Source organism: Primulina eburnea, chromosome 6 (genome assembly GCF_022965805.1).
Source record: "Primulina eburnea isolate SZY01 chromosome 6, ASM2296580v1, whole genome shotgun sequence".
NCBI classification, from domain to species: Eukaryota; Viridiplantae; Streptophyta; class Magnoliopsida; order Lamiales; family Gesneriaceae; genus Primulina; species Primulina eburnea.
In genome coordinates, this window is record NC_133106.1 from 2,708,288 (window position 1) to 2,729,959 (window position 21,672).

Sequence of the window (21,672 nt, forward strand, 5' to 3'; positions counted from 1 at the left end):
CTATTTTGATCTGATTGTAACCCGAAAATCCGTCCATGAAAGACAACAACTCATGTCTAGCCACTTAATCAATCAACATATCAGGTATCTGCATCACATATACATCTTTGGGAGTTGCACAGTTCAAGTCTCGCAAGTCGATTGATATTCTGACCTTGCCATTCTTTTTCATGACTGGCACAATGTTTGAAAGCCATTCGGTATATCTGATTGGTTTTATAAGCTTGGCCTTTAACAATTTCTCAGCTTCCTCTTTCACTTTCAATTCAACTTCTTTTGACATGCGACGAGATGACTGTTGAAATGGTTTGAAACCTTCTTTGAGTGGAAGTCGGTGTTCGATCAATTTTCGGTCCAACCCTAGCATTTCATCTTAACTCCATGCAAAACAATCTTTGTATTCCTTCAACATGCTGATCAAGTCTTACTTCAACTGCTCTTCCAGTAGCTTACTCACATATACCAATTTTGGATTCTCAAGCTCCCCCAAGTTAATCTCTTCCAATGGGTCTTGAACTTCATGTTGTCCATCTTCCATTTGAGATGGTGCCATCAACAACTCATCGACTTGGAGCTCATCATCTTCGTATTCTTCTTCTTGGACAACTTCAATTCCATAAGTGTCACATGCTTCCTCTTCCTTTAGTTTTTCCAGTACTTGCTGCACATGTGCCTTCCATATAGAGGTTACAGCTACCTCTTTTTCTTTTTGGTTCAAATCAATCATCAATCTCCTCAATCAGCGGCTGAATTATCGGCCTAGACGGCACGATAACAGTAGATTTGAGGATTATTTCCAACACCGAGCTTGGAGTTGGTGTTTGCATGTACAGTGGATTTTTTTCTTGCTATTGCTACGGATTTTGATGGGCCCAAAATCCCCATTGTAATATCTAGCCTCAACTGCACTTGCACTTGTTTGAAAAAGCTGTCCATCCGCTTCTACGACCTCCACGTCATCCCCTTTCCAAAATAACAACAGCTGGTGCATTGAGGATGGTATGCACTGGTTTGCATGGATCCAATCTCTGCCTAACAACGCTTGGAAGTTGACGGAGGAGTTTACCACGAAAAATGCACATAACTATGAAATACTCCCCACGGTAACATCAACAGGGAATACCCCAATGGTCTTGGTGGTTTTCCCTGTAAATGCAGCAACCAAAACTTCCGAAGGAATCAAGTCTTCTTCATTTTTGCCCAGACTTTTCAACATTCTTACTGGAAGAACATTTACAGCTGAGCCATTGTCAATCAACACCCTAGACACTGGCTTCCCATTCAAGTGGGCTTTGATGTACAAAGACCTTATGTGCTTGGTCATGGCCGGTATAGGCTTTTCAAGTATCACTTTTTTAGGCTTATTCGGCTGATCTTCCTTGATAATCACTCTTGAACTCCCTTCAGGGAGTTTATTTGCATGCTCTTTCTTTTGCACTGATTCTTGGGGCATCAACTCCCCATTCTCTTCTTCCATAATTTTAAATCTCTCGAGTAGTATCACTACTCTTGTGGCACAGTCCGCGGTGATGTGAAATTCTCCAACGCGAAAATTAATTGTTTTTCTTGCTTGATCATCCTCTTCGCTTAACAAATCATCATCATCTTCCACAAACTTATCTTCAGTATCCGATCATCCAAACTTAGATTTACTCCCCACTGGCTCCCTGGAGACTGGAACATCAATTGTGGGTTCATTTCTCAACTTAGCGGACTACTCTCTTCTTGCAATAGCTGTTTCCCTCAACAGCCATCTCTTTTGTGTCCTAGTCGGTGGCCTAGGGAACTTTTTGGTGTTAGGCCACTCTCCAAGACTCACTGAACTTCCCTCTGGCTGGAAGGGCGTTTCTCGGCTTTGCTCTCCGGCTCTCAATCATTTTCCTTTTGAGATTTCATATGCACGCCGCTCCATGCACTGATCAGTTGATATTTTCCTGGTTTCCACCTTTCGTGACTCAACTCTACGTATGTTTCTCCAGTCTGAGTATCTTTGGTGCTGATCATGAGATGATTCCCCTCCGAACTTTTGATTCTCAAACACTGGTCTCTCAAGGAAATGTTGGTTACTCGACCGATAGGCCGCGGATTCACCAACATTTCTAAGGAAACTTTGATGAACTGTTCTCATTCGATCGGCACTATGCCTTCCATGAGCTTCAAACAATTGACCTTTTGGAATCCAGTATTTCTTGATTATCCGGTCTTTCACTGCAAAGGATCGGCTTCTTTCTCATTGAGAAGATCCCTCAAATCTGTCACATTCACATTAACCAAAGCCACTGGAGGAAAATGATCATCATCCACCGCCATAGACTCTTGTTTGTTAGGGAATTTCACAACTCCCTTGTTAATTTTATCCTGCAAAATGTTCTTGAACGCCCAACAAGATTTGGTGGCATGATTATAGGAGTTGTGGTATTTACAATACTCTCGTCCCTTTAGCTCTTCCATAGGTGGAATCCTGTAATCAGGTGAAAATGTGATGAATTTTTCTTTTACCAAGAAATCGAAAACTTCTTCGGTCTTTGACACATCAAATGTATACTGCATGTCTTTGGGGAGTTGGGAGCTGTTCTTCTTTTCAGGTTCTGCTGGCTTCTTTTTTAGTAGGGGGACTATGCAAGAACCAGCTGACCGAATCTCTGCCAATGCCACATCTTCCACCTCCTGATAATAAGACCCCATAGCAGTTTTCTTCTTGTACGACTCTTCCCGCAATAGTTCTTCGTATTCAGCCACTTTGGCAGCTAGCTCGAAGAAATCCCTGAACTCCATTCCCTGGAATTTCTTCCTTAATTCAAAATCCAGCCCTTTTTGTGCCATCTTCACGAACTCGGTCTCAGGTAGGAATACCTTGCACCTATTCTTTATCTTCTTGAACATGTCTATGAAATATTCCACAGACTCTCCTTTCTTTTGAGTGACTCTGGATAAGTCGGCAATGCACACTTATGGCTCTGTTCTATAGAATTGAATGTGAAATTGTCTTTTCATCTCTTGCCAACTCATCACTGAATTTCTGGGGAGTGAGGCATACCAAGCGAATGCAGTCCCAGTGAGGGAATTCGGGAATAGCCGCAACTTTAGATTGTTGAAGTACTCCAAGTTGGCTAATTCCCCGCACTGGATGGTGAATCTGGCTATGTGTTCCATGCTGGACTGGCCATCCTCCATGGAGAATAAACTGAAATCATGAACTCTATAACCCCTTGGGTACGGGTTATTCACGTCTATGTAGTCTGGATAGGGTTAGTGGAATTCTGGGTGGCCAATCTGTTTGAAGGCCGGTCCATATAGCTCTTGAACAGCCTCTCTCACAATTTTTGGATCAATCCCGTGCATGTTTCGAGCGGGGAGTTGGTGATGGTAGTAATTTGCCCCCCGAGCTTGAAACCATGCATTTAAACCAATATTACCTCATGGGAAGCCCCCATCCACTCCTTGATAATCCATGTGCGATATGTCATCATAAGCTCCTGGTTGGTATAGAGGATTTGTCACGATGTACACTTGAGTAACTGGTTGTTTCGAACTCCCCACTCCATGAGCACGTGGATATGGTTGGGATCTTCCTCCTAAGATTTCTTCTCTCTTGTGAGGTGGTGTATAACTCCTTTCTGGATGATTTGGGAGAGTAAAGTTTCCAACTCCCTGGTCAAATTCATGGACGTTGTTATTTCCCTGAACTTGATTGCTTCCTTGGTTCCCTTCTTTTTCACTTATGTTCTGCCCTTTGTTGGTTGACTGGTTTGGTTTACCCAATACTGTCTTCAAGCAATTAGACACAACCTTGGACAGTGCTTGTGATATTTCTTCAATTTTCATCGCAGTCAATTCTTCAACCAAACGGTTTGAAATATGAGCATATATCTCTGGAACATTACTTGGATGCAAATCCAACTCCGTGGCCGGCACTTCAACGACCGGCTGCTCTGTTAGTGGAACATGAACCTCTTCTTGGCTTGGTTGAGACTCCCCATCCCCTTGATTGACGTTTTCTTTTCTTCTTGGCGGCATAGTGATGGTCCCACTGGGCGTTGCCAAAAATATGTTTGCACAATATTTGATTTGCGGGCGTGCCAGGTGCGAAGATGCACCAGTGTGTGTGAAAATGATAAAATCTAACTTCTAAATATTCAAGCGACGTGAATTCTAAATTCGGCCGTCAGTTTTAGTCTCCTAAAACAACTATAACGCCAAAATGAAGAAAACTATCGGAAATTGATGGAAATAAACCCCTGACATAATTTTGAATTTACAAAAATTGTATGAGTTGATCAAAGACATGAAAAATATAATAAATTGTAAAGTTGCTGAAATCTGAAACAACAAGACGTAGAATGCTAGAAATATGCTGGAACGCTTAAAAACTAATGCTTGAAAATTGAATTTTTAGCAGAGAGTATTTTGCAGATTTTTGCTGAGTTGAGTTGTGTGTTTGTCGAGTTGTCTGTAGATTTGTTTGCCGATATATTTTTCTTCCCAATGTTGTGCCGTTTCTCTCCACTCCCCCATGAGCCCATGATCTTTCCCAGTCATGCCACGATTTCTACCTATCCTCCCACGTTCTTCTTCCTCTTCCACGCTCAGTGATCAGTTTTGAATCGATTAAGAATTAGTCTGACATGGGCTTATTATTTAATTGGGCTTCATAATTGAACGTCGGCTTTATAATTTAATGTGGGCTTCATAATTTAATTATTTTAGCCCAAACATCATATTCACAATAAAAAGTAATACTCTTAGCATAAAAATTTATACTTTTTCATGGATAACCCAAATAAGAGATCTGTATCACAAATACGACCCGTAAGACCGTCTCACACAAGTTTTTGCCTTTACTCAATTGGAAAATATCTATCAAAATCTTTAAAACCAAATGTGATAAAAATAATACCTTGGAACGACGACGGTTAGACTACAAAAACAAATCAACAAATTCATTAAAAAAATAAAATAAAATAATTTGTAAATTATTGACAAATATGAGAGTACTATGATTGATATTGAACATGATATATGGAAAAATATTTGTATTTACTCAAAGAAAAATATTGACAAATATGAGAGTGCTTAAAAATATATAATTTAAATGTTTTTTTCCCTCAACATTACTGAATGACTAACATTAATTTCAAATATATAGATTTGTCATTGACATTTAATTATAAGTTTTATTTCATCCTACCAATGTGGATATTATTTCCATTATAGGATAGATGGCAAAGATTTGCTCATGTATATATAGGACCCACTTTTTTTGAATTATATGTGTGACAAGATATTACCCGTTGAAATGCAGTTGGGGTAGTGCCCACGTAGGTAGGATCTCATTAACCTAATAATAACTGCTTAAATAATTTTGTTTAAAATTAAATTGCCACACGCACAAAACACTTACAATTTCAAATAAAACTATTCATCGTGCATCCCACGTGCGACTACTCTTCGTGCATCCCAAATGCATCGCACGTACGTTGCACGTGGGAATAATTTCAACTTAAACAAATTATAGCGTGCAATTTCCTAGTTTATTTTGAGGAGAATAGAAAAATACAAAATACTAAAAAATTTAATTTCTTATTGTTAATCTCAAGTAATGTAAGCAAACAATTTAATTCCAACAAAATAATAAGGTATAAATATTATGTTAAGTTTCAGCGCGCGCCCACACACACACACACACACACACACATATATATATATATATATATATATATATATATATATATATATATATATGCATGATACATGCACACAATACCACAAATTGTTCCATGCGATAGGCATCCCATGCCTAGATCAAGTCATCAAAGAAACTTGCAAGAGTCGTCCTCTCCAAATAATTTTTGAGAGCACACTCAAATCGTTCGGAAGTACCACGATGTAACACAAGATTCTTAGGACATGAGAAAAGAATGCGAGCCCGACAGAGTCAACTGGAGTCTGGAAATTTGCGGGTATAGCATAATACCATCACGAAGTCCTTTGCAGACGAGCCGATGGTGGCTGATGCTCTCTCTGTGCCACTCATTTGAAGCCATAGTTCCACAAGATTATGCAATGTTAATGTGGGGATCACTGTTTGTCCCATGCATTTTATTTCGACCTACAAAGCTTTGATTAGCAGAAACATTGTTGCTGTAAATAACTTCATAGGTACAAGAATCGCCATCTCAGAACTAAGGCCGCTAGTGAAAGAAAGTCGAATTAATAAGTTACTGATGTACAAAAGTGACAGACAAGGAAAGTAAATATTTCCTAGGTTGATGGCAGAAACCACAGATAAATTATCAGAATGGGATGAATCAAGTTACCTCATTTTCGCTTGCAAGGTCCAACTTCCCTCAGGTATTTTTGAATCAGAGAAACCGGTATGCTCCCATCCCTGTGAAACTTGAATGGATATGATAAGTTATATTTGAAACTGAATGTCGCTGCCAAGTACAAAAATTTTAGTGCAAGAGCCCACAAACCATCCCTTGATCCCAGTCTTTTTTCCATTGCACTTAATGTTGTTTGGGGTATTCAAAATGAGAGGAAAAGCAAGAAGAAAACAATGAAAATGGCTTTGTAGAGGCAAGTGTTGAACACTTTCTCCTTAAGAAGAATTTGCCCTCACAATGTGCTAGAGTTTGTGGCAATCTTCTCCCAAGATACAACTACAACACTTGAATAATGAGCACTCAAATATTCAAGTTCTATCACAAGGAAATGAAGAAACTCTCTCTTGTTGAAAAAAGGAAGAAGGAAAATATGCTTATGCTTGTATGTGTTTGAATGTGTTTTTGATTTTTAAATAATCATACATTTAATGTTTTCCATGTAAGAGACATGATCTTTCAATCATAGGGGTGTCCCTTGGCACTTGTAACTGATCACAAGCATCAAACAATGCCAAAGGAATGAAAATATGTCAGAAAAATTTCGGAGGGCTCGGCAGCGCTCGGCAGCGCCTGCCGAGAGCTCTCGGCAGCGCTCGCGGCTGCGCGCAGACACGCGCGGCCGCGCGCCTGCCACTGTCTCGGCAGGCGCGCGCGCGGCTGCGCGCATGCACACGCGGCCGCGCGCATGGCACTTTTCACCGAGCTTCTTCTTTTTTTTTCCCGTCCCTTACACGTTCCGACTACTCGATTTATGATGATGAACTCTTTCGAGCTTTATTCAGAACAATCGAACTTAATATTCGTTCATTAAGCTTCGTTTTTATTTTCGAATTTTTCCAAATCAAACACATTGATTTACTTGCTTAATTTTCATTCATTAAGCATCAAAATTCCAACAATCCCCCACATGAATGAAATTAATGCATGAATGCTCGTGATGCATAAGAGAGAGTATATACGAAAAATTATCTCATCAGGAGAGGTGGCTTTTGGCTTTGAACCTTCCCTAGTGGAATACAATCGGATTTACTAGGCCACGAAGTGAACGCGATGTCTTGAACTTCTTGGCGGTTCATGTAAAACCAGACAACTGTACCCACAAGATAACCTTTCTTCCATTTCCATTTTGTTTTATCGGTTGTGTCCGTTTTGGCCATGGAACACATCTTGGCTTCATACGTGTTTCATCGAGGCGGCCCGTCCTCACACGTACATAGGTGATCTCCTTGTAAAAGGGTATCCTACTTACCCCACTTTTGCAAGCTACGGAATCATTAAAAGTACAATACTTAACCTCACTACCTTTGTAGGCAACTTCACTCATCGTCTTAGGAATGAGGAGTGATTCCACAAGTTTTCATAATTTAGTTGTCCCATTGAACCAAGATCTTGGGATCTCCAATCTACAAGGTTGGGTTGCCACTATGAAAACTTTATTTGGTAGGTTTTAAACCCATTCTTCTTGACAGACAGTACATTTGATCTCTATTTAATGCTTTTGTAAGCGGATCCGCTAAGTTATCCTTTGATTTAATATAATCAACAGATATAACTCCATTAGAGATCAACTGTCGCACAGTATTATGTCTTCGACGAATATGTCGAGACTTGCCATTGTACATACTGTTTTGTGCCCTTGCAATTGCCGACTGACTGTCGCAATGTATCATGATTGCTGGCACTGGATTTGTCCAACATGGAATGTCCTCTAGAAAGTTGTGAAGCCACTCAGCTTCTTCAGCAGCTTTATCTAGCGCTATGAACTCTGATTCCATAGTAGACCTAGCAATGCAAGTTTGTTTCGATGACCTCCAAGAGACTGCTCCTCCACCAATGCTAAATACATAGCCACTGGTGGATTTGGAGTCATTGGTATCAGAAATCCAATTTGCATCACAGTATCCTTCAAGTACTGCTGGATACTTTGTGAAATGTAGTCCATATTCTGAGGTGTGCTTTAAATATCTAAGCACCCTTGTCAACGCCTTCCAATGTGCATCACTAGGATTACTTGTAAACCGACTTAACTTGTTAACCGCACAAGCGATATCAGGTCTAGTACAATTAGTGATGTACATAAGGCTTCCAATAATTTTGGAGTATTCCAATTGGGAAACTGGTTCTCCACGATTCTTCTCCAAATGGACATTCACGTCTAAAGGCGTTTTTACTGGGGTAGAGTCATAAGCGTTAAACTTCTTTAACACTGTTTCTACATAATGAGACTGAGATAGGACTATTGCTTCTGGAGTTCTAAAGATTTTAATCCCTAGAATTACATCAGCAATACCCATATCTTTCATATCAAAATGTTTTGTCAACATTTTCTTTGTACCCTTAATCAACTCTTGGTTATTCCCCATTATTAGCATGTCATCCACATATAGATATACCATCACATAAGATTCTCGAGTGCCTTTAATGTAAACACATTTGTCACACTCATTAATCTTAAATCCATTTGACAATACCACTTTGTCAAATTTTTAGTGCCATTGCTTGGGCGCTTGTTTAAGTCCGTATAGAGACTTAATTAAGCGACAGACCTTTCTTTCTTGTCCTTTAACAACAAAGCCTTCAGGTTGATCCATATATATTTCTTCTTCAAGTTCACCATTTAAGAATGCCGTTTTGACATCCATTTGATGTATCTCAAGGTTATGCAAAGCTGCAATAGCAATGAGTACACGAATGGATGTTATTCTTGAAACTGGTGAATATGTGTCGAAGAAATCATGACCTTCTCTTTGTCTATAGCCTTTGGCCATAAGCCTGGCTTTGTATTTTTCAATACTTCCATCAACTCTCATTTTCATTTTCAATATCCATTTGCATCCCAATGGCTTGGTACCTGGTGGAAGATCCACTAGTTCCCAAATATGGTTTTGCAAAATGGAATCCATTTCTGAGTTGATGGCTTCTTTCCAATAAGGAGTGTCAGGGCTAGCCAGAGCATCTTGTATGTTCTTTGGTTCATTCTCCAACATAAAAGTGTGGAAGTCTGGACCAAAAGACTTTGAGATTCTAGCCCTTTTGCTTCTTCTTGGCTCTTGCTCTTTCGAAGAGTCTTCCAATGGTATAGCATTTTCATTTAGAGTTGGCTCATGTATAGGTACTTGACCTTCATGCTCCATCTCAAGTTTTCGCTTGCTAGAACCATTTTCTTTCCTTTCTTTACAAGGAAATATATTTTCTAAAAATACTGCATTTATTGACTCAATTGTCATGCCCGTATTCATTTCTGCATTTTCAGATTTGTGCACTATAAACCTATAGGCACTACTATTATGTGCATATCCGATGAATATGCAGTCGACCGTCTTTGGTCCAATCCACTCTTGTTTAGGCTTTGGTATTTCAATCTTAGCTAGACACCCCCACACTTTGAGGTACTTGTAGGAAGGTTTGTGACCTTTCACAATTCATACGGTGACTTGTCATTTTTCTTGTGGGGTATCTTGTTCAGGATGTAATTAGCCGATAGTATTGCTTCCCCCCACAAGTTTTGGGGTAGTCCTGAACTTATCAACATAGCATTCATCATATCTTTTAGAGTTCGATTCTTTCTTTCGGCAATGCCATTCGATTGTGGTGAATAAGGTGCAGTCGTTTCATGAATTATACCCACAGATGTGCAGAATTCATCAAACGGTGCTCCGTATTCGCCCCCTCTATCGCTTCGAACTCTCTTTATTTGTTTGCCTAGTTGATTCTCAACTTCGGTCTTATAACATTTGAATGCTTCAAGAGCTTCATCTTTTGACCTCAAAAGATATACGTAACATTACCTTGTATTATCATCAATAAATGTCACGTAGTATCTTTTTCCTCCTCTAGTTTGTACAAACTTTAAATCACCAAGATCGGTGTGTATTAGTTCTAGAGGAGTTGTACATCTTTCAATCGAGTGGTAAGGCGCTTTGGTCATTTTTGCTTCAACACATATCTCGCATTTGTGTGTTGGATCGACGTTGTGTTTAGGCAATAATTCAAGTTTCATTAAACGTTGCAATGTATTAAAATTTACGTGTCCTAAAAGAACATGCCATAAATAAGAACACTCAAGCAAGTAAATAGAACTTTTTCCTTTATTACTTTCAACACATTTTTGGCGTATAGCCATTACGTTCAACTTGAAAAGGTTCTCATCGAGATATCCTTTTCCAATAAAATGACCATTTTTAGTCAATACAAACTTGTTAGACTCAAATACTAGTCTAAACCCATGTTTGACCAACAGAGACCCCGACACGAGGTTCTTTCTTATGTCCGGTACATGAAGTACATCAACAAGGGTTACTTCCAAACCCGATATCATCTTCAATACCACATTTCCGGTGCCCACCACCTCAGATGTTGCGGAGTTCCCCATGTATAGTTTTCTCCCGGTCGATGGAGTGTATGTGGAGAACATCCCCTTGTTGGAGCATATGTGTCGAGTTGCTCCCGTATCAACCCACCACTCATTGGAGTTTTCCACCAAATTGGCTTCCAAAATAACTGCAGATAAATTAAGTTCAGAAAAATCAAATGGTACCGACCTTTCTTGAACTACACTGGCTTGAGGATTTCCCTTCTTTGGCTTCCTACAATCCTTCGCCATGTGATTCGGTTTTCCGCAGTTATAACAAGTGCCTTTAAACTTCTTCTTGTTTGGTGGTTGTTAGCCTTGTTGTGGTTGCTTCTCAAACTTCCTTTTCTTTCCTTGGACACTTGATTCAACAATGTTCACCCTTGGTGCCATCTTACTTGTCTTGGCCTCGGTGTTCTTGTTGTCCTCTTCTATCCTCAATCTCACAATGAGATCCTCCAATCCCATCTCCTTCCTTTTATGCTTCAAATAGTTCTTGAAATCCTTCCACAATGGAGGGAGTTTCTCGATCAATGCAGCAACTTGGAAGGATTCGCTTAGACTCATTCCTTCCGCATGAATCTCGTGCAAGAGAAGCTGTAGTTCTTGCACTTGACTCATCACAAATTTTGAGTCTATCATCTTGAAGTCCAGAAATCTCCCAACAATGAATTTCTTCAAACCCGCATCCTCCGCCCTGTATTTCTTATCAAGCATATCCCAAAGTTCCTTGGCGGTTTTGACTTGACAATACACATTGTACAATGCATTGTCAAGTCCATTGAGGATATAGTTCTTGCACAAGAAATCACTTTGGTTCCAAGCATCCAAAGCGGCCCTCATGTTGGTATCTGTCTCGTTTTCAGCAATGGTGGGAGGATCCTCCTTCAAGAACCTTGACAAACTCAAGGTTGTGAGATAGAAAAGCATCTTTTGTTGCCATCTTTTTAAGTCCGCACCAGAAAATTTCTCCAGTTTCTCTCCTTGAGCAATGGTAGCATGTGGTGTTGTAGATGATGATGCCATTGAGATTCTTCTTGCAAATGATCAAAATACCAAAATTCTTCTTAAGATTGTTGTTTGGGGTATTCAAAATGAGAGGAAAAGCAAGAAGAAAACAATGAAAATGGCTTTGTAGAGGCAAGTGTTGAACACTTTCTCCTTAAGAAGAATTTGCCCTCACAATGTGCTAGAGTTTGTGGCAATCTTCTCCCAAGATACAACTACAACACTTGAATAATGAGCACTCAAATATTCAAGTTCTATCACAAGGAAATGAAGAAACTCTCTCTTGTTGAAGAAAGGAAGAAGGAGAATATGCTTATGCTTGTATGTGTTTGAATGTGTTTTTGATTTTTAAATAATCATGCATTTAATGTTTTCCATGTAAGAGACATGATCTTTCAATTATAGGGGTGTCCCTTGGCACTTGTAACTGATCACAAGCATCAAACAATGCCAAAGGAATGAAAAAATGTCAGAAAAATTTCGAAGGGACGCGTCCGTGCGCACGCTGCCGAGCAGCGCTCGGCAGCGCCTGCCACTGTCTCGGCAGGCGAGCGCGCACGGCTGCGCGCATGCCCGCGCGGCCGCGCGCATGGCACTGTTCACCGAGCTTCTTTTTTTTTTTTCCGTCCCTTACACGTTCCGACTACTCGATTTATGATGATGAACTCTTTCGAGTTTTATTCAGAACAATCGAACTTAATATTCGTTCATTAAGCTTCGTTTTTCTTTTCGAATTTTTCCAAATCAAACACATTGATTTACTTGCTTAATTTTCATTCATTAAGCATCAAAATTCCAACAGTTAACAATTCAGCTAAACAAAAAGAGTGGAAAGTATAATAACCACGTTATAATATTCAAGGGATATGTGAGCATGAGTTCAATTATTCAGTTTGAATCGCAGAGACTCCAAAAGAGAATATATAAAAAACTATCTGCAGTAATTCCACAACATAGTTCCGTAATAAAATTCAACTGTGGCAACCTTCATAGAACCACAATGAAAATCTAAAATCATTAATGGTATTACCGGCCCACACGTACTCAAGGATCTGCTTACGAAGGTGTGAGATCAGTAAGTAGGTGCTGGTTCCTCATCAGCCTTGTATTTATTTGCCTATGGGTGTGTTAGATCATTAACGGATCTAGGGGTGATGGACAAACGGAAACATAGAAACACCAATGTCTCAAAAAGAGATGGCGTGGACCCAAACGGTTACGACTCTAAACATATCTGTTTCTGCTACACCTTGAACTTAGTCTATGAGATGAGTAAGGCCAGTACATCCTTGGATCAAGAAAAGAGTTCTGAAAAGCATCAAAGAACACTGAAATCTATGTTGTTTACACATTATTATTTTCAAACTCGCGCCCACCAAGCAGTACTCATTTAGACTAGCCCGGCACCAACACTAGTCCACCTTCCCAAGAAAAGAGGCTCACATCCGGGGAAATTTTCACTGCTGATTAAGATCTGCAATTGACAGTCAACTATATCTTCATAAAATGGTAAGACGCTATGTAAAGTTTGAATTTACACAGAAATAGAAACTCTCAACCACAGTAGCACGGAAACATTTCAGAGGAATTCCCAATACCACGAGATTTTAATAATTAGGGATTGCTTGAGCTATGACTTCTATATGTGTTAAGTTGATTCTTCTCATATACCATTGGCTGACATTTTGTTGACATGCATCCAGATAATTGAAGTTATAAGCCACTAATAATGTAGTGCGATTCTGGTGGAGAATGTAAGGGATAAACATCCCAACAGGAACACTTTTTCACTAAAAAGTTAAAAGTAATAATAGTTATCAAGCACTTACTTTATTCTTAGGTAACTAGAAGCGATCTGAGGTAAGGGTGCATCTCCATCTCTGAAGATATAATACAGAAAATTACAAAGGTAGTTGGCTTCCAATTAAAATTTTATTTCACATTGTTCTAAGGATATAGGTGACTGCTTACTGCACATCAGAGGCCACTATTGAGAACCAAATAGGACTATTCTTTCGGTCAAATTTAGCACAGGCAGCATCAAGCACAACCGGAGGTGGAACCCTGAATTCTCCAAGCTTTTCGCCCTTCTTTTTTTGGCGACCTCTCCGCAATTTGTCAGGTCTTTCTGATTCTTGTGAAGTGTGAACAGCAGAGTTCTCAGCTTGAACCTTCGATTTCAGCCTGTTTTCCTTATGTTTGGTCTTATTAGCAAGATCTCTCTCATTGTCATGGGATTCGGACTCAGCAACAGATCCTTGAGTCGTAAACTTTGAAGATTTGCTCCTACTCGCTGCTTCCACCAAGCACGTTAATGATTTCCAAAGATCAAGTTTTCCCTCCCAAAGTTCAGAATCATTCTCCCTTCCTTTATCAGAATTAGGATGATTAGACGACTCAGCAGCAGTATGGTTCTGCAGCACATGGAATCGTAGTTGTAGCAAATGCAAAAATCTACACAGTTCACGAATTTGGTAATATTCAAACTAATTATAACTCTATACTTCACCTGCCTTGCATTCTGAGTAAATTTTGTCAAAATCTCCTGTGAGCTAGAGCTCTCAAGGTGGTCACTCGAGGATTCCTCTTTTCTAAAATGTTTCTCTATGATGAAACTTGAATCTCTTGATACTTTTCTAGCAATGGATTTTGATCTTCTACCAGTAATCCCACTCTGCGTCGAAACTCTTGGAGTGCTAACCACCAATGATGAGAGGGATCTTTCCTTTCTTTTGGCTGGAAACGTGACAGGAGTCACAACCTCCGGAGAATTCACATGTGTCCTCTTATAAGGGAATAATCTCGCCCTTATATCTTGCAAATCATGATCAGGCCTGATAAACGATTTAAGGAAAATGACAGTGAAAAATGATGCAGCCCACGGTCAAATGAAGAAATGTGATTGCACATGAAGTGCACGGACAAAAAGGTTCTTTTTTCAATTTTACTGCAGCAAGTCTGATTGAAAAACGAGGCACATGGCATATATACAAGAAGCAATGTGATGTTCACCATACGTAGGAAAATTTACAAGAAAATGCAACAAAATTCCTGTATTGTATTTTACGCTAATGAAAAGAAAGAAAGAGCACGAAGAGAAGTGCTGTATCAGTGCGAGCTAGTGTGTGAGAGAGAGCCATCAATGCTGACAGCTAGCTACCTTAATTTGTCTAAAGGAGCACATCCAGATCAATCTCGCAAACTGGACAGCAGTCCATTTCCTCATCCAATAGCTTCTTGAATATGCATTTCCTGCAAACTGGATAATATTCAAAGATAAAAGAATATCAGATTCCTTAAACAAGATTTCATGAAAAAGAATTTTAAAAATTAGGAAGTTTTCCAACTTGATCAATCATCGGATATTTCAAATATAGGCGTAACGAGTTAACTGAAATCAAGAACACACTTCAACACTAAAATGATAGGATCAATGAAACAGGAATCTCACCTGATTGTAATCGCAATTCAGCTCACATATATATATATCTAATCATTTATCCACAGATAAATAAAGTTCCCAACAAGCCGAATATGGATACAAAAATTTACACAAACAACCCATTAACACGTGTAGCTCTCAGATCGCTGACAGCCCATCCCACAAAACGAAAAATCGAAATTCGAATATCACAAACTCAAAGCAAAAAACCCAGATGAAACAACCACCATCACACCCCAGAACAGGTGACAATTTGACGAACTCGCACCAAATTACAAGAGAAATCCACGAATCCAAACAATTACGACAAGAGAGAAGCCACTCACACGTATGAAGGCATTCAATAATCGTAGTAGCATCGCGAAACAGCTTGTGGCAGAGAGGACACGTCATGCATGACGCCACCGACTCCCGCCTCGCTTTCACAACTTGATTCGGCATCGCACGATCGAATTCCCCGAAAATCAACGCAAGAAAAACCACGAACGAAAGCCACCACGTATCCTATGTTGACAGAGAGACAAAGATATTAAATGAGATGGAGCCAAAGGGGTGTCATACTTTGCATGTCGGGAATGGCCTAAATGAAAAACGTGGGTGAGCATTGGTCAATATAGGTGGGTGAACATTGCGTGATGATATTGTGTGATTTCTTTGTTCACACATAGACATGCACCTATAAATAGGTGTTCATTTTGCAATTCTTATGCATCCCAATCTCAAGTAATATCTTGAGTTTTCTCTCTTCTCTTCTATTAGTTCTATATTATTTGTGAGGTATTTGTTCTCCTGTATTAAGAAAGTGTGTTCTCTTTGGAAACACAGTGAGTGAGTTGTACACCACAAAATATTATAGTGGAATTCTTTTCATCTTGCCCGTGGTTTTTTACCCTAATAATTTTTAGGGGTTTTCCACGTAAATCTCGGTGTCCAGTTTATTCTTTATTTTCGGGTTTTATTATCTCAAATTCCGCACGTGGGACCAACAAGTGGTATCAGAGCCTTGGTTTAAAATTTCTTAAAATTCTGAGTATGCTCTGTGGTTGCAGCCTAGACTGATCTTCCACATCAGAAAAGATTTTTTGAGATTTTTTAAGGCGGGATTATTTTGTCCAGTCTATAAAATTGTTGTAGACATAATGGCGGGAAGGTACGAGATAACAAAGTTCAATGGAAGTAATTTTCTGTTGTGGAAAATAAAGATGCAAGCAATTTTAAGAAAAGAAAATTGTTTGGCGGCTATTGGAGATAGACCGGAGGAAATGACGGACGATGTAAAGTGGAATGAGATGAGTGATAATGCTGTTGCCAATTTACACTTGGCCATAGCAGACGAAGTATTGTCAAGTATCTCCGAGATAAAAACGGCAAAAGATATCTGGGATACTCTGACAAAGATGTACGAGGTCAAGTCGCTACACAACATGATTTTCCTAAAGAGAAGGCTTTATACTCTTCGGATGGCGGAATCTTCATCGATGACCGACCATATCAATACACTAAATACTCTATTTGCCCAACTCACTTCCATGGGGCATAAAATAGGGGAAAATGAACGTGCGGAGCTTCTACTTCAAAGTCTACCAGATTCATATGATCAACTTATCATCAACCTAACCAACAACATCCTTATGGGCTCGCTAAAATTCGATGATGTCTTAACGGCGGTTCTCGGAGAAGAAAGCAGGCGGAAGAATAAGGAAGATAGGTTGGTGACTTCGAAGCAGGCGGAGGCTTTACCGATGATAAGAGGGAGGTTTATAGAACGTGACTCCAGTGGGAGCCACAGGCACGGTAGATCAAAGTCGAGAAGTAAGAAGAAAAATATTTACTGCTTTAAATGTGGCGGTAAAGGCCACTTCAAGAGAGAGTGTACGAGTATCGATAAAAGTTCTCAAGGAAATGTGGCCAGTACTTCAGACAGTGGTGAAATATTATTCAGCGAAGCAGCAACTGTTGCAGAAGGCAGACACAAATTTTGTGACACATGGATTATGGATTCAGGAGCGACGTGGCATATGACGTCTCGGAGAGAATGGTTTGATCATTATGAACCAGTCTCAGGAGGATCTGTATTCATGGGAAATGATCATGCCTTGGAAATCGCTGGGGTCGGTACTATCAAAATTAAAATGTTTGATGGCACCATTCGCACCATACAGGAGGTACGACATGTGAAAGGACTGACGAAAAATCTTTTGTCCTTGGGGCAATTGGATGACATCGGGTGCAAAACTCGTATCGAGAATGGGATCATGAAAATTGTGAAAGGCGCGCTTGTGGTTATGAAGGCGGAAAAGGTTGCTGCAAATCTGTATGTACTTTTGGGAGAAACATACAAAGAGGCGGAGCTAGCTGTTGCATCAAATGGTTCAGGAGAAGAATTAACAGTGTTATGGCATAGAAAGCTCGGGCATATGTCAGAACGGGGTTTGAAAATTCTCTCAGAACGGAAGCTGCTGCCGGGACTTACAAAAGTGTCACTACCCTTTTGTGAGCATTGTGTTACCAGTAAACAACACAGATTAAAGTTTGGCACTTCTACTGCCAGGAGCAAAAGCATATTGGAGCTGATTCATTCAGATGTTTGGCAAGCACCGGTTGTATCCCTAGGAGGAGCGAGATACTTTGTCTCGTTCATTGATGATTTTTCTAGGAGATGTTGGGTGTATCTAATCAAGAAGAAATCAGATGTTTTCCAGATCTTCAAAGAATTCAAAGCGCGGGTTGAACTTGATTCTGAAAAGAAAATCAAGTGTTTGAGGACTGACAATGGAGGAGAATATACCAGTGACGAGTTTGATGCATTTTGTCAACATGAGGGCATCAAAAGACAGTTCACGACGGCTTACACACCTCAACAGAATGGAGTGGCGGAGCGGATGAACAGGACCTTGTTGGACAGAACAAGAGCTATGTTGAGGACTGCGGGTCTAGAAAAGTCATTTTGGGCGGAAGCAGTCAAAACCGCTTGTTATATTATCAATCGTTCTCCTTCAGTGGCGATTGATCTGAAGACTCCGATGGAGATGTGGACTGGGAAGCCGACAGATTATTCTCATTTGCATACATTTGGAAGTCCGGTGTACGTTCTGTACAATGAGCAAGAAAGATCGAAGTTGGATTCGAAATCCAGAAAATGTATCTTCTTGGGTTATGCTGATGGAGTAAAGGGGTTTCGCTTGTGGGATCCTACTGTTCACAAGCTTGTCATCAGCAGGGATGTTATCTTCGAGGAAGATAAAGTAAAGGGAGACAAAGGCACACAGAATTTAGAAACTACTATTTTTCAGGTAGAAAATAAGACAGACGAAGGTCAAGTTTCTTGTGAAGCAGTACCAGAGCACGAAGAACAAGTACAAGTTGAGTCTGAGGTTTCCAATGTGAGGCAGTCAACTCGAGACAGAAGACCACCAGGTTGGCTTTCAGATTATGTCACTGAAAGCAACATTGCATATTGTCTATTATCAGAAGATGGTGAGCCATCGAGTTTCGACGAGGCTACTCAAAGCTCGGATGTATCTTTGTGGATGATAGCAATGCAAGAAGAATTGGAGGCATTAGACAGGAATAAAACTTGGGATCTTGTTACACTACCACGAGGGAGGAAAGCCATCGGTAACAGATGGGTCTATAAGATCAAGCGAGATGGCAATAATCAAGTGGAACGGTATCGTGCTAGATTGGTAGTAAAAGGGTATGCTCAGAAAGAAGGTATTGACTTCAATGAGATATTTTCTCCTGTGGTTCGGCTTACAACAGTCAGAGTAGTGTTGGCATTGTGTGCGGTGTTTGACCTACATCTAGAACAGCTAGATGTAAAAACGGCGTTTCTTCATGGAGATCTTGAAGAAGAAATCTATATGCTCCAGCCAGAAGGTTTTGCGGAAAAAGGCAAAGAGAACTTGGTTTGCAGGTTGAAGAAATCTCTGTACGGTCTCAAACAGGCGCCGAGGTGTTGGTACAAGAGATTTGATTCCTATATCATGAGCCTTGGATACAACAGACTGAGTGCAGACCCTTGTACGTATTTCAAGAGGTCTGGTGATGATTATATCATTTTGCTGTTGTATGTGGACGACATGTTGGTAGCAGGCCCCAACAAAGATCAGGTCCAAGGATTGAAGGCACAGTTGGCTAGGGAATTTGATATGAAGGACTTGGGACCAGCAAACAAGATTCTAGGGATGCAAGTTCACCGAGACAGAAGTAACAGAAAGATTTGGCTTTCCCAGAAAAATTATTTGAAGAAAGTCTTGCAACGCTTCAACATGCAAGATAGTAAGCCAATATCGACCCCTCTTCCTGTTAACTTCAAGTTATCCTCCGAGATGTGTCCTAGCAGTGAAGCAGAGAGGATGGAGATGTTTCGAGTACCATATGCATCAGCAGTGGGGAGTTTGATGTTCGCCATGATATGTACAAGACCGGACATTGCTCAAGCAGTGGGAGCAGTTAGTCGGTATATGGCGAATCCTGGACGAGAGCATTGGAGCACTGTCAAGAGGATCCTTAGATACATCAAGGGTACCTCGAATGCTGCATTATGTTATGGAGGATCGGATTTTACACTCAGGGGCTATGTCGATTCAGATTATGCAGGTGATCCTGACAAGAGAAAATCTACTACTGGTTATGTGTTTACACTTGCAGGAGGAGCAGTAAGCTGGGTTTCAAAACTGCAGACAGTTGTGGCGTTATCTACAACAGAGGCAGAATACATGGCAGCTACTCAAGCTTGCAAAGAGGCAATATGGATTAAAAGGTTACTGGAGGAGATCGGGCACAAACAAGATAATGTTCCTTTGTTTTGTGACAGTCAGAGTGCCTTGCACATTGCAAGGAATCCAGCCTTTCATTCCAGGACGAAACACATTGGAGTACAATTTCACTTTGTGCGAGAAGTAGTAGAAGAAGGAAGTGTGGATATGCAGAAGATCCATACAAAGGAAAACATAGCTGATTTTCTGACCAAGCCAGTAAACATTGAAAAGTTTGAGTGGTGTAGATCCTCAAGTGGTCTTGCGGAAACGTAAGCAGCAGGGAATGGCAAGATTGAAAGGATGTGTGGAGATGTGTTTGATTCTCAATCAAATCTCCAAGTGGGAGAAATGTTGACAGAGAGACAAAGATATTAAATGAGATGGAGCCAAAGGGGTGTCATACTTTGCATGTCGGGAATGGCCTAAATGAAAAACGTGGGTGAGCATTGGTCAATATAGGTGGGTGAACATTGCGTGATGATATTGTGTGATTTCTTTGTTCACACATAGACATGCACCTATAAATAGGTGCTCATTTTGCAATTCTTATGCATCCCAATCTCAAGTAATATCTTGAGTTTTCTCTCTTCTCTTCTATTAGTTCTATATTATTTGTGAGGTATTTGTTCTCCTGTATTAAGAGAGTGTGTTCTCTTTGGAAACACAGTGAGTGAGTTGTACACCACAAAATATTATAGTGGAATTCTTTTCATCTTGCCCGTGGTTTTTTACCCTAATAATTTTTAGGGGTTTTCCACGTAAATCTCGGTGTCCAGTTTATTCTTTATTTTCGGGTTTTATTATCTCAAATTCCGCACGTGGGACCAACATCCTATGGGGTGCATGCTATCGCCACCGCATGAGGCATGGGATTTACGTCCATATCCACTGGCTCTATAGCATCTGCAAGAAACCCATAAACCAAAGCAAGATTATTACAGCAAAAGCAAACGTCAGGCACCGTAATAATAACCACACGCGTGTGATTACAAGGTGGGATTGCTACATCAACTGACCAGCAAATCCGAGTATAAACAGCTGATATGGGGGAAAGCTGGACGTGGGTTCGAGGGATTGACTCTCGCGGATGATCTGAGAACTGGCTCTGGCTATATAGCTGGGGTGTGAGTCGAAATCGAGAAAGACAGAGTAGGAGCGAAGAACAAGTATGTATATATATACACAGACACTACACACACGCATATGTGTATATTATATATATACACACACTACACACCCGCATATGTGAATGTTGTGGCAGAAAATGTAATTACCCCTAATTTGTGGGGGCCAAAATAAAATCCTCATATGCACCCGTCAAGATGTTTGTGGGGAACTTTGGGGTTAAGGCCCACGCTAGCATAGGTTGTTGGACGATTTTTCCCTAAAAACCAATTGATATAATTTTCGAACTGATTAGAAAAATATTTGATTCATATTTGATTTTATTGAGTTTGAGCAAATTTTGAACATGTTTGAATTTTTTTCGAGTCGAACTCGGGACCAACTGATTTTTGAACGATAATTCAAATAATTCATGAACATGTTCGAATCTTTCGAACTTTAGTTCTAACCGGATTCGATCCAAAAGTTTTAAAATTTTCGAATTTCAGATCGAAGTCGAATTGAATAAAACTAATTCGAGTCTTTTGTGTCCAATAAAAAGTAAAAACATGTTTAAGAGTAAGATGACGTTGAAATATTAATTTTTTTATTAATTAC

General features: G+C 40.0%; 1 pseudogene; it reads right to left on the reverse strand.

The window, feature by feature from the left end:
• Nucleotides 1–5,848: 5,848 nt before the first annotated feature.
• LOC140833306 (E3 ubiquitin protein ligase DRIP2-like) lies at nucleotides 5,849–15,690 on the reverse strand (annotated as a pseudogene).
• Nucleotides 15,691–21,672: the final 5,982 nt, after the last annotated feature.